The sequence below is a fragment of the Mus musculus genome, chromosome 11 (assembly GCF_000001635.26).
Source record: "Mus musculus strain C57BL/6J chromosome 11, GRCm38.p6 C57BL/6J".
NCBI lineage: Eukaryota > Metazoa > Chordata > Mammalia > Rodentia > Muridae > Mus > Mus musculus.
Genome location: NC_000077.6, coordinates 43958848 through 43973438, shown reverse-complemented (window position 1 = coordinate 43973438; position 14591 = coordinate 43958848). Strand labels below are relative to the sequence as shown.

Here is a 14591-nt window from a genome sequence, read left to right as displayed (position 1 = left end):
TAGAGGCTCTGCCAGAGCCTGACAAATACAGATGCAGATGCTTCAGCTAACCATTGGACTGAGCACAGGGATCCCTGATGTAAGAGGTGAGAAGGGACTGAAGGAGCTGAAGGGGTTTGCAGCCCTGTGGAGGAACAACAGTGTCAACAGACCAGACCCCCGGAGCTCCTGGGGACTGGACCACCAGCCAAAGAATACACATGGCCCTGGCCATTTATGTGGCAGAGAATGGCCTTGTTGGACATCAGTGGGAGGAGAGGCCCTTGGACCTGAGGGTGTTCAATGCCCCAGTGTAGGGGAATACCAGGGTGGGAAGATGGAAGTGGGTTGGTGGGTGGGGGAGCATGCTCATAGAGGCAGGGGGAGGGAGGATGGGATAGGGGGGTTCTGAAGGAGAGACCTGGAAGGGTGAAAACATTTGAAATGTAAATAAAGAAAATAACAGAGAGAGAGAGAGAGAGAGAGAGAGAGAGAGAAGGAACATTTATAGAAGTGAATTCCTTTGGCAAACACATATAACTAATAAGTACTAGAGAAAATATTGAATTCAGTTCTGATGTTACCAAAATTAACATATTTGAGTACCCATAACCTTGAAGCCAATCTCTCTATTCCTTTCAACTTACTTTTTAAAATTACTGCTCTCTGTTAAGAGGATGAGAAAAAATGCTATTTTTATGGACAGATTTATTCAATATCATAACAATAGAGATTGACAGGACATTCTCAGGGCTTAGCTATAGTTAGAAATTTTACACAGTGCCATTGTAGATATCTTCCCCTATCTACAACACTGTGAACTGATGTAATAATCTTACTTAACACACAAAGAAACTAAACTTGTATCAATTCAAATAGCCTCTTCTAGTTTCCAGGGGTGACATGGCAGAAGAGAGATCTTGAACACAGGCCATGTTATTGTCGTTTTGTTTTGATCTTCTTCAGGTGGCTTTATACCAGGAATATAGTCTACTATACAAAGGAATGGAGACTGCCTATTTGGCTTTTCTCTCAAGATCTAAAACTTGAGAGGTTTCTCATTTGTTTTACTTTGAGGGGACTATTCGAAAGCATCTCTTGAATGTTTGGGATTTGAGAAAGGAATGTCAAAACATACTCGTTCTCTTGAGAACTTCTTCTCTATTAAAAATCTTCATGTGATTTCAAACAAAATCTAACCCATATGCTTCTGATTGACCTTTCCAGAGTTATCACTATGTTTTGTAGGGCCACTGGACATTTGGAGTCACTCTGAGCTACTTGTCTTTAAAGCATGAAGTTAATTTCCCACCAGAGCAAAAGACTTGGCTCTCAAAGAAGACCGTGTGTGTGCCAAGTGACAAGCCACGGAGTGTATGTGACTTCCAAACCTGGTTGGCTTATGTTCCTCTTCCCCCAGCATGAGGCTACTGAGTACCAACGTATCTTGTAGTTCCCAGAATCAGACACAGATTCAACTCCCTTTTTAGTTCAGAATTTAGGATAGTATTTTAGCACTGATTTCAAGGAAAATAGAGACTGGAAAATTGCATAAAGGACATGCAAATTACAAAGGAAGACATATAGCTATGCTATTTGTTAATAAAATGGTTGTGTGTCCAGAGAACTCTAGATTCTACAAGATAAAGGATTTTAAAAATAAATTAACAGATAAATGCCTATTGTAACTGATAAGTAGATGGAGTAAAATTACAAGAGAAAATTCAAAATTCACATAGGTCTTTACCACACTGACCTGTGCAAAGGGGAGAGAAGAAAGCCCAGGTATGGGAGGTAACTCGGTTGGTGGAGTGTTTGCCTCCATTCAGGAAGGCCTGGGTTCAATCCCAATGCTGTAAAGAGCCTAGCCACAAGAGAAGACAAATATTTTAATTTATATACTGATAAAGTAAAGTGAGGAGAAAATATAAATAAAAGATAAACCATTTTCATGGATTGGAAGATTTAATATTATTAGAATCAAAGTATTATTAGACCCAAAGTGATAGACAAACTCAGTGTAATCTCTGTTGAAACCCAAAAAGGTTTTCTCATAGAAATAAAAGTATGTTTTTAAGATTTATTCATTCTTATATGTAAGTACACTGTAGGTGTCTTCAGACACACCAGAAGAGGGCGTTAGATTTCATTATGGATGACTGTGAGCCACATTGTGGTTGCTGGGATTTGAACTCAGGACCTTCAGAAGAGGAGTCAGTTCTCTTACCCTCTGAGCTATATCTCCAGTCCAAAAGTAATTCTAAAATAAATATGGAACCATACAAGGCTCCAAATGGACAAAAAACAATCTTGAAAAAGGAAAACGAAGTTAAAGACAAAATACTTTCTGATTTCAAATTATGTTACAAAGCTGTTGCAGTAAAGCCACAAGGTTGGAAGAAACATGGATATCCAAGGAAAACACTAAGTAATAAATTCAAACATGTAAGGGCAATTAAGTTATAAAAAGTGTGCTTGCTGAGAGTACAGACGTGAGAACCAGGCATGGCAATGTGTACCTGTAATCCCAGAACTCCGGAGGCTGAATTAGAAAGACTTCCAAATTCAAGGTCAGCCTGAGGTTCACAGTGAGTACCAGACAAGAAACAACAAGATTGTGAATAAGGAAGGGAGCAAGGGAGGGAGGGAGGGAGGGAAGGAGGGAGGGAGGGAGGGAGGAAAAAAGAAGAAAACATGGGAAATAGTCTCTTTGATAAATGGTCAGTGTCTTAGTTTCTTTCCTGTTACTGGGATTTAGGAAAACTGGCAAGGGCGATGTAAGGGAGAAAGGTTTCTTTTGGCCCACAGTTGTAGAGAACAGTCCCTCATGGTGAGAAAGTAAAGGCAGCAGGAGCTTAAAGCACTGCAGTAAAGAAGCAGCAAGTATTGAAAGAAAGCTAGAACAAATATTCAGCTTACTTTTTCAATCTCGTGCACTTCAAGATTCCCTTCTGAGAGAACAACCTTGCCCACAATTAAGATGAGTCTTCCCACATCAATTAAAGCAAGATTAATAACCTACTGACATATCTAGAACCACCTGGGTGATTGTTACATTGACAATACTCATCATTAAAGTCAATAAATAGTGTTGCTGTATCAAGATAGTCACATACACACACACACAAGAGTTGGAGGGCAACAGAGAGATGAAAGAGAGAAACTAAGGGACAGAAATAAAGCTGGATCCTCATCTTGCACCACACACAGAAATAAATTCAGAATGGGTTAAGGTCTTGAAAATAAGACTTAATTAAATTTGGTAGGTTAGAATTTTAAAAATCTAATTTAAAAGATTTGATGAAGCAGACATTAATGGGAAATGGATGTATTTGGGTGTACCGAAGAGGAGCTTGAAAGAGACAATGATCTAAAAACATTGTATGTTTGTGTGAATGTTTAAAAGTACTGGCACAACCTATTCCCAGATACCCCGAACATCATGTAAAAAGGCTGGGTATGATATTATACAACTCTGGTGGTTCCTGGTTCTGCCTCTCCTCTCGGGGTATCCAGAAGAGGACAGACTCCTTAGTACACCTCCTTCCCTCTGGGATGTTGGAGTCACTGTCAGCCAGACCTTCTCTGAGAACCTTAATGTTATGGCCATTTTAGGCAAAGGCCTTCTCCAAAAATCTTTAATGGAGCACCTCTCTGAGACAATTTTAGCTTGCTCATATTTCTTTACTCATGGTGAGTTTGAATGCATGCATTTTATTTGAAGTGAACCAATTTTGGGGAAGAGTGTGGGAATATACTGGGATGGTAAAGGTCATTGGCTGAAGGCTAAGGCCACTAAGTTGCCTCATTAGCTTGAAGAGGTGTTCCGGGTACTGTCTGCCTTGGATCACCTAGTTGAGGGTCACCTTGTAACTTGCTCTAAGCACAGAAACAGGGAGAGAACTAGCGCCACTCCTACTGGTCTTGTGAGATTGCTAGGGTTTGAACATATTTTACCTCACTGGTTCTGTGCTAGGTCCTCTTGTGGCACCGTCCATGTGTCCCACAATCTCTCATCCTAGTGCTTTGTACAGCAAGATGGGAGATAGAGGTAGATAATCCAGAAGCTCATGGTTCAGTTAGCCTGGCATGTATCAGGTGAGGTAGAAACAAGAGACTCCTTGCCTCAAACAAGAGGAAAGGAGAGAAACAACTTTCTGAAAGTTGTCCTCTGACTTCCACGCATGCACTGGGGTTTGCACACAATTACTGTGATGTAAACAGGTGCGTGTGTGCATGCACACACACACACACACACACAGAGAGAGAGAGAGAGAGAGAGAGAGAACTCTTCCAGTGTCTTTAGTTGACTGTTCTATTGTGGGGCTACAAGACTGATTAGAAGCATCTTGTAGCTAACCTTGAAAGGAGATCTGAGATGCCAGTCATCATAGTCAAGATTATGCTTTGACACTCAACATGATATTTGGATGCTTTAAAAAACAAAAACAAAACAAAAAAACCACTCAGGGACTATTGTGGGTTCAATATGAAATGTCCCCTCCAGGCTCATCTGAATGCTATTTTGGGAGGTTTTGGAAACTTTGCAGAGTTGGACCTAGCTGGAGGAAGGTGATCACTGTGTGTATGGGTCCCTGGTATCTTGTTATTGGCTCCTGACTCATTCTCTGCTTCTGGTCTGCCATACACTGAAGAAATTAAAGAATGCACCTGATTTTGTCTCTGAAACATATTAAATAAGCTTAATAATAGAATTAAAGTAAGAGGAAAGCGCAGAGGATCAAAGAGAGATCCATAAAATATACATAGTCTAAAGAATGAAAAGATTAAAATGCAAACATTGAGTCAAAGAACTATGAAATATTTTCAAATCTCTACCAGGTTTAAGTTACCTTGATGGGCCTATAATGTAAATAGTTAGAGCACACATAGCAAGTATGGCATACAGGATACAGAGAAGGAAGCCTGGGACAACTGGAACTGTGTCATTGCAAGAGTTTCACGTATTTATGTGAGGTGGCAAAATATTCATTCAAGTTATAGTATTCAAGGCAAAAAAGTTTTTACATTGTAATCCTTAGAGTAACCATTGATGATAGCTGAGAGTAGCTGATGAGGTATAGCTGAAAAGTCAATAGGAAAAGTAAAAGGATTTCCAAAGGACATTCAGAAAATTTGAAAGAAGAAAAGGATAATTACAAAATGGGAAAACAATCAAATACAGAAATGGTGATATGTCTAAGTGCAGTCACGTCAACAGTCATTAAAAGACAAAAACTCATAACTCTGGTTGTTGTTAATAGCGGAACCTAAATATAGAGTAAGTGGGAAACCCTTCAGAGGACATTTGAAATTTCCTGTAACTCTAAAATTTTAATAAAATGTAAAGTGTTTTATAAAAGAGATAATGGATGAAGCACTTCACATAATCAAAAAGAGTGAGAGATGAGATATAAAAGCCAGACATAATGAAAACCTTTCTGCACAGAAGTGTTTTAAGCATAGATGTACATGTAGGCAGGAAGGAAACAGATGTCCCATGGGTGTCCGTGAAGTGTATAGATGTACCACACAGAAAAGAATCATCAGCCTGGTAAAAACTGAAATTAAATATATGTGAAGGCAAAGAAGTCATACCAAAGATAGAGGTATTGCAAACTAATTGAGGGTCAACACATCAGGAAGATGGAGTATTTATAAATATGTAAATTCCTAATGAAAACTTATCAAAACACATGAGGGAAAGACTGGTAAAGGACATAAACAAGTTATAACCATAACAAAAAGCTTCAAATCTGCTTTCTCACTGACTGATGAAATGAGCTGGGTAATATAATGAAGACACAAAATATTAGTAGTTTATACCAGGAAGAAATATTGTCTCTATCTTTCCTTCCATCTTGTTTCCTGATACATTGTTCTAAGGTTTTGCCCTTATCTTTGTTGGCCCAACATCATGTTCTCCAAGTAAGAAGAACGAATGGGGGAAGGGCATGTCCTGCCACTTACATACATATTTGTGCTCACAGAATCCAATTACATGACCCTCCCAGATCTGTAACAGGATAGGAAATACAGTCCTATTCTCTGTAACCACGTGGTCTTTAAATCAGGGTCCTGGTAACATAGAAGAATGAGAATATGTAGTAGTTATTCTACTTGTCTCATTGTATGACAAAAGTAGCCAATGAAAGCAACTTAAAGAAGAAAGAGTTTCTTTTGGCTAACAGTTTGTGAATACAGTCCATCAGAATGGAGAAAACACAGCAGCAAGAATGTGAGGTGGTTGGACGCGCTGAATCTGTAGTCAGGAAACAAAGAGAAACGGTGCTCACCTCATGGTCTCCTTTATCCATTTTTATTTAGTTCAGGGGATAGTATTGTCCACATGCAGGATGGATCTTCCTTCCTTAGTTAAACCTCTCTGGAAATGTCACAAACCCCCATAGATGTGTCTGCATACAATTTGAAATCCAATTGACTCAACAATGAGGATTAACTATCACAGAATATGTTTAAAAGTCTTTGAGATAACTTACTTCTTTGTGATTTCTCTTGGTTGTCTTTTGGTTGTTCTTTAGGGTAGCAAAACGATTGCTCTTTTTCTAAGGGGTGTGTGTGTGTGTAAGAGAGAGACTATGTGTACATATATATCTGTCTGAGGGTATGCATGCCTGAGTGAACGACACCCAGCTTGCTCTGAGTGCTAGGCTCTGAGCTCTAGTTCTCATGATTACACAGCAAATACTCTCAAGTATTTAGCCATCTCTCCAGGCCCCACAATTAGTTTTCTATTGTTTTGGTTGCTGTATGTCATGTTATCACAGATATTAAAAGCAAATAAGCCGGATGTGATTTGGAATGGCTTCCTCTTTTAGCTTGAAAGGTATGATCAAATTTTACAGACAGCCTGGCTTGCAGCACGTGCTACCTTCTCCTCCTCCAGGTCATGTGCTGAACCCTAACTCCCACAGTGATGGGATGTGGAGCTAGGATCATTTGAAGAATGATGTTGTCGTGACAAAACGAGTTCAGTGGAGGTCATTTGTCTTTTCTACCATGTGAGGACACAACTATGGGAGGATCAAGCCTTCAGCAGGCACTCAGTCTACAGACATCATGATCTGAGCTCCCTTAGCCTTCAGAACTGTGAAAACTAAATGTGTGTCACTTATGAGCCACAAGCTTGCAGGACTTTTACTATAATAGCCTGAAGAGACAGAACAAAAATAAGCAAGAAGTGGAGATGCTGCCGAACAAGTACTTCAGCTTCAGGAACGAGGAATGTATCATGGGTAGATGAGTTTTGAGGTTCATGCTACACAAAGCCTACACTGCTGGGAATGGACATTAAAGGGGGATTTTAGCCAGGGCACAGAAAAGAAACAGGAAGTCGTCAAAGAAAGTCTCAGTGCTTGGGGATCCCAAAGTGATTGTGAGCAGAATTGATAGAAAGGTGTTGTGTTCCTGAGGAGACATGTACAAATAATCTACTCACCTCAGATGAGGAAAAACAACCAAACCAAACCAACCAACCAAAGTAACAATATCACCAATGACCAATTAGGTGAATCAGAAGGCTTATTGGGGTCACTTATAGGAGCATGGGTGAGTCAAAGGCAATTCGGTATTACCAAAACTCTATCCCAGTATGTGTGACAACTCAAAAAAACCTGAAACCTGGAACTTTCTGTATAACTTTCAGTTTCTCCATAAATTGAGAAAGATCTGTCCTTAGCAACCCTTACTGGATTTGCTTTCAGGGATTTCCTGAGACCTGTGAGTTGTTTGCTTCTTGAGTGTTAAGGAGCGTTCCTTATTTCATTTTAAAGGAAGTTGCTGCACTACAACTATCGTTTGGATAAGGTCTCAAACAGAAAGGAGGAATGTGTTGTTGCTCAGATGAAAGGCAACCCTTGCTAAAGCAGGACAAACTTGTCTGAATTGTGTTCATGTGCCAGTGTTTTATGGAGGGCAGAAGCTTAAGTAATGAAAACAGGTATTTGTCTGGAGTTATTTCTAAGCAAAGTGTTCAGTTTGTCTCCTTTGGGAACCTCAGTAAAATGAGAGAACATAGAATCAACATAGACAGAATTGTTTATTGATAGGGAAGCAGTGCTTTTTGAAATGTGGATTCCTGGCCTATACATATTGGAAAATATGAGAATGGTTGTTTGGAAGGGTATAAGGATGTACCATATGGCCTAGTGGTAATGTTAGCATGGAAGGTGGGTATGTTTTCTCAACACAATGGACCAGAGATTCCAGCGGTATACAGGAGATCATAAGCCAAGTGTGCCAGAGGAAAGCTTCCTGGCAGGTTGCTGTACCCTGGGACAGAGGCTGCCCTAGGATTGGCTACAGCAGACCTAGGGGCTGTGTGAATGGCTTGAGTGCCACGCATCACCCCGACCAGGGTACAGGCAATATATTTGTTATCCATGGGATTCTGTCTTTGGTGCTTCACAACCTATGAGCATGTAGCTGCCTCTACTTGCAGTTCAAGGGATGTTCAGAGAACCCTGTGGCAGAAGCCTAGTAAACTTCAACCACAGAGACAAGCCTAGTATAGGAAACTCTCACTAGGGTATCACCCAGTGAAACGGATGGTCTGGAAACATCCCCGAGATCCCAGCAGCCAGCTTGAGACTCCAGCCTGTGTTAGAACTTCAGTGAGGACAAGACCTTCCCAAGGTTATGATTGCCCAGGGGTGAAAGGACAACCACTGCTCAGCAAACCTGCAGAAGCAAGCCTCCCCCACTGAGTCTGGAGGCAGATGTTAGACTTAAGATTGTCCCTAGGCATTAAAGTTTAAGGATTACTTGGGACCTGTTACTGCTTGCTTTTTTTCCTTTCTCTCTTTTGCAGTGAGAATACACTATGCCTGCCCCACCATTAGGTTTTGGAAGCACATAACGTTCACTTTCATAAGCTCACAGCTGGAGAGCAATTTTCCTCGGGATGAATCATACCTTCATATCTGACTTAGATGATATTTAGATGAGACTTTAAAATTGATGATGGAACGGTTAAGACTCCAGGGTTACTGGGATAGAGTGGATATAATTTGCATTTGAGAAGGGCATGTGGGAGGGGGGTAGCAGATTACAATGCTGTGGTCTGAATCCTTTGTGTGTCCCAAAATGATAGCATTATGAGATATGACCATTTGGGAAAAGATTCCATTTTGTTTCCTCATGAGAGGCATCAGTGCCTGTTTTGTTAACTTGTATGCGTGTGCACACACACAAGTGCATACCCACTAATGACAGACCATCGTGTGAGTCCGCCAGCATCCATCTTCTTAAGTCTATGAGTTTATCAGGTCAAGGGGTTGCTTACCAGAGTGTGGTGACCCCAGAGCATCTGCACTGCTGATAGGGTCTCACCCTGATACAGATGATAACTTCCTCAGAGCTTCCTAGTCTCCTCTTCAGTTAACCGCCTCCCTCGGAAGACTCCAGCATCTCCAGAGACAACAAAGCCACAATCAACTAGGGCAGAAGTACACAAAGCTGGCAGGGGTATACAGCGGATGACTGAGATTTCAGGTGGAACTCTGATGGTCCTTCCCACTTCCTCTTCCTCTGAGAAAATGTTAGCAGGATTGCTCTTGAGGATATCTGAGGCAGGCAGTCAGAGGGGCTCGATTAAAATGGCAATGCCTGTTAATGCTCATGGGACAACATTCTATAGCAGTGCTCTTTTTTTTTCTATTTTTAATTTTTTTTATTAGGTATTTTCCTCATTTACATTTTCAATGCTATCCCAAAGGTCCCCCATACCCACCCCCCCAATCCCCTACCCACCCACTCCCCCTTTTTGGCCCTGGCGTTCCCCTGTACTGGGGCATATAAAGTTTGCAAGTCCAATGGGCCTCTCTTTGCAGTGATGGCCGACTAGGCCATCTTTTGATACATATGCAGCTAAAGACAAGAGCTCCCGGGTACTGGTTAGTTCATATTGTTGTTCCACCTATAGGGTTGCAGTTCCCTATAGCTCCTTGGGTAATTTCACTAGCTCCTCCATTAGGGGCCGTGTGACCCATCCAATAGCTGACTGTGATCATCCACTTCTGTGTTTGCTAGGCCCTGGCATAGTCTCACAAGAGAGAGCTATAACTGGGTCCTTTCAGCGAAATCTTGCTAGTGTATGCAATGGTGTCAGCATTTGGAAGCTGATTATGGGATGGATCCCTGCATATGGCAGTCACTAGATGGTTTATCCTTTCGTCACAGCTCCAAATTTTGTCTCTGTAACTCCTTCTATGGGTGTTTTGTTCCCATTTCTAAGAAAGGGTAAAGTGTCCAAACTTTGGTCTTCGTCCTTCTTGAATTTCATGCGTTTGGCAAGTTGTATCTTATATCTTGGGTATCCTAAGTTTCTGGGCTATTATCCACTTATCAGTGAGTACATATTGATAGCAGTGCTCTTAAAGAAATTAGCTGAGCATGCTCGTGCATACTTGTAATACCAGCAACTTGGGAGATGGAGGCAAGAGGATCATGCTTCAGAAGATGGCCTGGGTTACATAATGAGACCTTGTTTCAAAAAATAAAGATAAATTAAAATGATGTTCTCAAACTAGAAGAGCTTGTTTTACCCTACAGCACACGAGAACATAGCAAGAAGACACCATCTGAGAGGAACAGACCCATGTAGGATACCAAATATGCCACTATCTTGATCCTGAAAATCGCAACCTCTAGAACCAGCAGAATAAAATAGGAGGATTCTTATGCCTCCTGGCTTATAGAATTATGGCTGCCTTGCCCATGAGAATGAAGATAGGATGCCATGGCTGGCTTGTTTGTTCCTGCCACCTTGATGCCTGAAATGCTGTATGACACATAGTAGAGGCTCAGTCACCCTTACTGAAGAAGTGTGTGTGTGTGTGTGTGTGTGTGTGTGTGTGTGTGTGTGTGTGTGTTTCCCAATTTGATGCTTCCATTGCTTTGGAGTTTCTGGACCTGTTCCACTAAAAGCCCAAGTCAGCAATAATCTGGAGACCAATTTGACAAGAAATGTCAGGAATCTTCTCAAACAACTTAAGGAAGAGTTTTTATGAGTAAGAAAGGAATAAAAGAGAAGTGTCATGGATCACTTCCAAGTGGAAAAGATTCCATGTGAAACCCTGCATACACTCAGCCTGACTTCCTTTCTTCCTTCCTTTCTTTCTTCCTTCCTTCCTTCCTCCCTCCCTCCCTCCCTCCCTCCCTCCCTCCCTTCCTTCCTTCCTCCCTTCCTTCCTTCCTTTCCTCCTTCCTTCCTTTCCTCCTTCCTTCCTCCCTCCCTCCCTCCCTCCCTTCTTTCCTTCCTTCCTTCCTTCCTTCCTTCCTTCCTTCCTCCCTTCCTTCCTTCCTTCCTTCCTAAGGTCCTGTCAGAAACATGCTCTCTCACCAAGGGTCTCCCTCATGGGCTTGAGGATGGATGCCCAAGAGCATTCTTTGGATTAGTTGATGTTTTTTAGGAGATGAACACACTGGTAGTGCACCATAACACATCAGATCACTGCCAGTTAACACTGTCCTAGACGATTCCATCCGACTGTGGAAGGCAGGGGCCTGAGAAACAAGAACAGGAGCAGCCAAACTCTGTTTGATTGTGGGAGGAGCCCAGATCATAGCAAGCAGCCAAAAAGAGCCAGGCAGAGTCAGGAGAGAAGATACACACCAGCCCAACCCAGGGGCAACCTAGGACAACGAAGGCAGGAAAGAGCAAGAGGGGCCTCAGTAGTCTGGTGGCACTGACTTTCACTCCCCAGATGTTGCAGGTGCTAGAGAAATGCTTGTTGAAGAGAGCAGTAGGGCGTGATATTTGTTGATTTTAGTTTCTTAGAAAATATTTATATCTTGTTTACTCTGTGCCCAGCCCCATTCTAAGCACTTAACAAAAAAATGAAACTTAGCCAGAGTGCTGCCCTTATCGCAAGTCAGAGTTTAAGAGCCAGCTCTGCCAGCTTCTGGCAGTGTGACCTTGGCCAGCACCTTGTGCCTTGCGTGGTTCATTTATCCCCTATATGGGGACAGAAAAAGTGAGGGTTTCTTATGGTTACAGTGAGGAGTCCTTGGGCTAAAAGCCATAAAGACAGTTTGTGGGCTATGAAATGTTTTACAAATGATTACTGCTGTTAGAACGAAGCCAAAGATTGGTTCAGCCTCTAAAGAAAGCAACAACATCAAAAGAGTTGTCTTTTCAACTTATAACTGCTTCTGTTGTCTCTTCCATACCTTGTGCATTCTGAAGTTGGACTGTTTCGTTCAAGCCCTGGTTCCTAACCCATTAGCTACATGACTTCAGGCCAGCCTTTTAATCTCCCTGTGATTCGGCTTTCTCCTCCATAAAACCAGGGCTAATAATAGATCTTCTCCATTGGGTTGAGGCAAAACTTTTAAAAGAGAATGAAAATAAAGTACTTAGGACAGTGACCCGGAATAAATGCACCGTAAATGGTGCACCTCTCTGATCTCTTAAGCCCCACAATGTTACAAAGTAGGGATAATTATTGTGATTGTCTGCATTTCCAAGGAGAAAACAGAAGGCCAGAAAGGTTAGGTAACTTGCCCAAGTGCACATACCTAGAGGCTGATGGAGCCAGGATTCTTCGACAGGTCTGTCTGCCTTGGACAATTTTGTGGTTGCTAAGCAAATGCTCGCAACTGTCCATAATGACACACAGGGGAAACTTGAGCCAAAAGAACTAGAATTACAAAGTTGGAAAAGAAAGAGAAGTGACAGGAACATTTCTCCTTAAGTGTTGCATTACTACCAAAAATGGGGGGGGTGAGAAAGGCAAAACCTAGAGAAGCCAGGAATAAGAGGTTCCCAGAAGCCACATAGCCCCATCTCCTGCTGCCCAGGCAGCTATAGAGCCTATTGTCTGTAAACCAAGCTTCCTCTTCTTCCTCCTGGGCTGTGACCCATACTAAACTCTTGTGGTCAGACAGGCTGGAGCTCTAGCCAATGGGGTCTGAGAGGGAGGATAAGACCCTCCTCTAGATCAGGCTGGTTGCCCTCTCCTCCCTTTCTAAATGATTCCACTCACTTGAATGTGGTGACCTAAAAAGCCACAAATAAAAAGGAATGGAGCCTTAACCTGACTGGGACCTAAGGACCCAAGACGCCTCCTAGAGGAGAGGTGAGATTTTACAGGAGGATCTATAACTCCCTGTAATGATTGAATCATTACAGAGTTTGGCACCAACACTAGCATAAGTTTACCAATATTTTCTGATGCAGGGATGGGTAGGTCTTCTGCCTATTTCTCACCCAACTTCTGCTTCAATTCTCAGTCATGGAGAGCTCGTTTCTTCCCAGACTGTCCCTTCAGCCATGCTCCCATGCTCCATCAACATTTACTAAGCTCCTACCTGGTGCCTGGCACTGAGCTGGAAGCAAAGTAGTGAAGAACAGGACGCCAAGAGTTCTGTCCTCACCAGGGTCATCTTTCAACTTAGGCTGCTGAGTGGCAAACAAGTAAGGAGGCAAGATGGGAGGTATTTCTAGACTTCCATAAACATCTTGTAAGAAAGCAACAGATTGAGGAGACAAAAACCCTGGGAAGATTACCTTTAGATGAGGGTTGGGGGTAAATGGAAAGTTGACACGGAGGAGATGTGTAAGGGGACAACTTTGGAAGATCATATATACATATATTAAATATACACATTATATGTATATGTATATGTATATACACATACATAAAGTATAGACATATATAAAGCATATACATATACACCTATACATATATCTTTTTTAAAATGTATTCACTTATTCATTTTACATCTCAATTGCTGGACCCCCTCCAGGTCCTCCCTCACACAGTCCCTCCCCCCATCCCCCATTTCCCATCCTCTTCTCCTCTTAGAGGATGGATTCCCCCCACCTTGGCATATCAAGTCTCTTCAGGGTTAGGTGCCTCCTCTCCCACTGAGACCAGACGTGGCAGCCCAGTTAGGGGAACAGATTGCACAGACAAGCAATAGCTTTAGGGACAGCACCCCCTCCGGTACATATATCTTATATTAGGACAATGTATTTCCTTTAGGTCCATCCCCTGGTTCTAATTGCATAATCTGGGTAGAGAAGACTCTATCATTTCAATTTTGAAATGACAGCATCCAAGGTTTGCACTCAGGTGCCATGTTTCTGCCTTTACCCAAAAGCCCTACCTCCACCTCCAGAAGCAACTCCACAGAACTGGGAGACCCAGACATTAGCAGCAGGCACTGGAAACAGCAAGAGACCTGCAGCAAGGATCCAGGAGAAGGATGAGGTCCCAGAGACTCTCTGCTGAGGCCACGTCTTGGATCACAGGGGTCCACTCCCACATCTTCACTTTTTTTTTTATTTCACAGGACAGCCTGCTAACTGCTGACTCATATCAGCCGTTCATTTTCTGGCACTGGGAGGGAGTGGGCATGGTTAGGAGCCTTCAAGGGCTCCACTGGAAGTTCTCTCTCTCTCTCTCTCTCTCTCTCTCTCTCTCTCTCTCTCTCTCTCTCTCTCTCTCTCTCTCTCTCTCCTCTCTCTGTCTGTCTCCTGAAAAGAATTTATTTTTTCAGGATTAGAACCATGCCCTACCCCCTCCAGGTTTGAACACCAAAACAAACCCAGCTGTCCCCAAGGCTGGGCTGAAACCACAGGAGTT

General features: G+C 42.4%; 1 long non-coding RNA gene across 1 annotated transcript in view; it reads right to left on the bottom strand.

Annotated features, from left to right (window-relative positions):
• Gm12153 overlaps positions 1 to 14350 on the bottom strand; it is a 175899-nt gene extending 161549 nt beyond the window's left edge. Inside the window, exon 1 of the long non-coding RNA XR_388596.1 lies at positions 14113 to 14350. This is a non-coding gene — a long non-coding RNA (predicted gene 12153). The remainder of the gene's footprint in view (positions 1 to 14112) is intronic.
• Between the last annotated feature and the right edge of the window lie 241 nt (positions 14351 to 14591).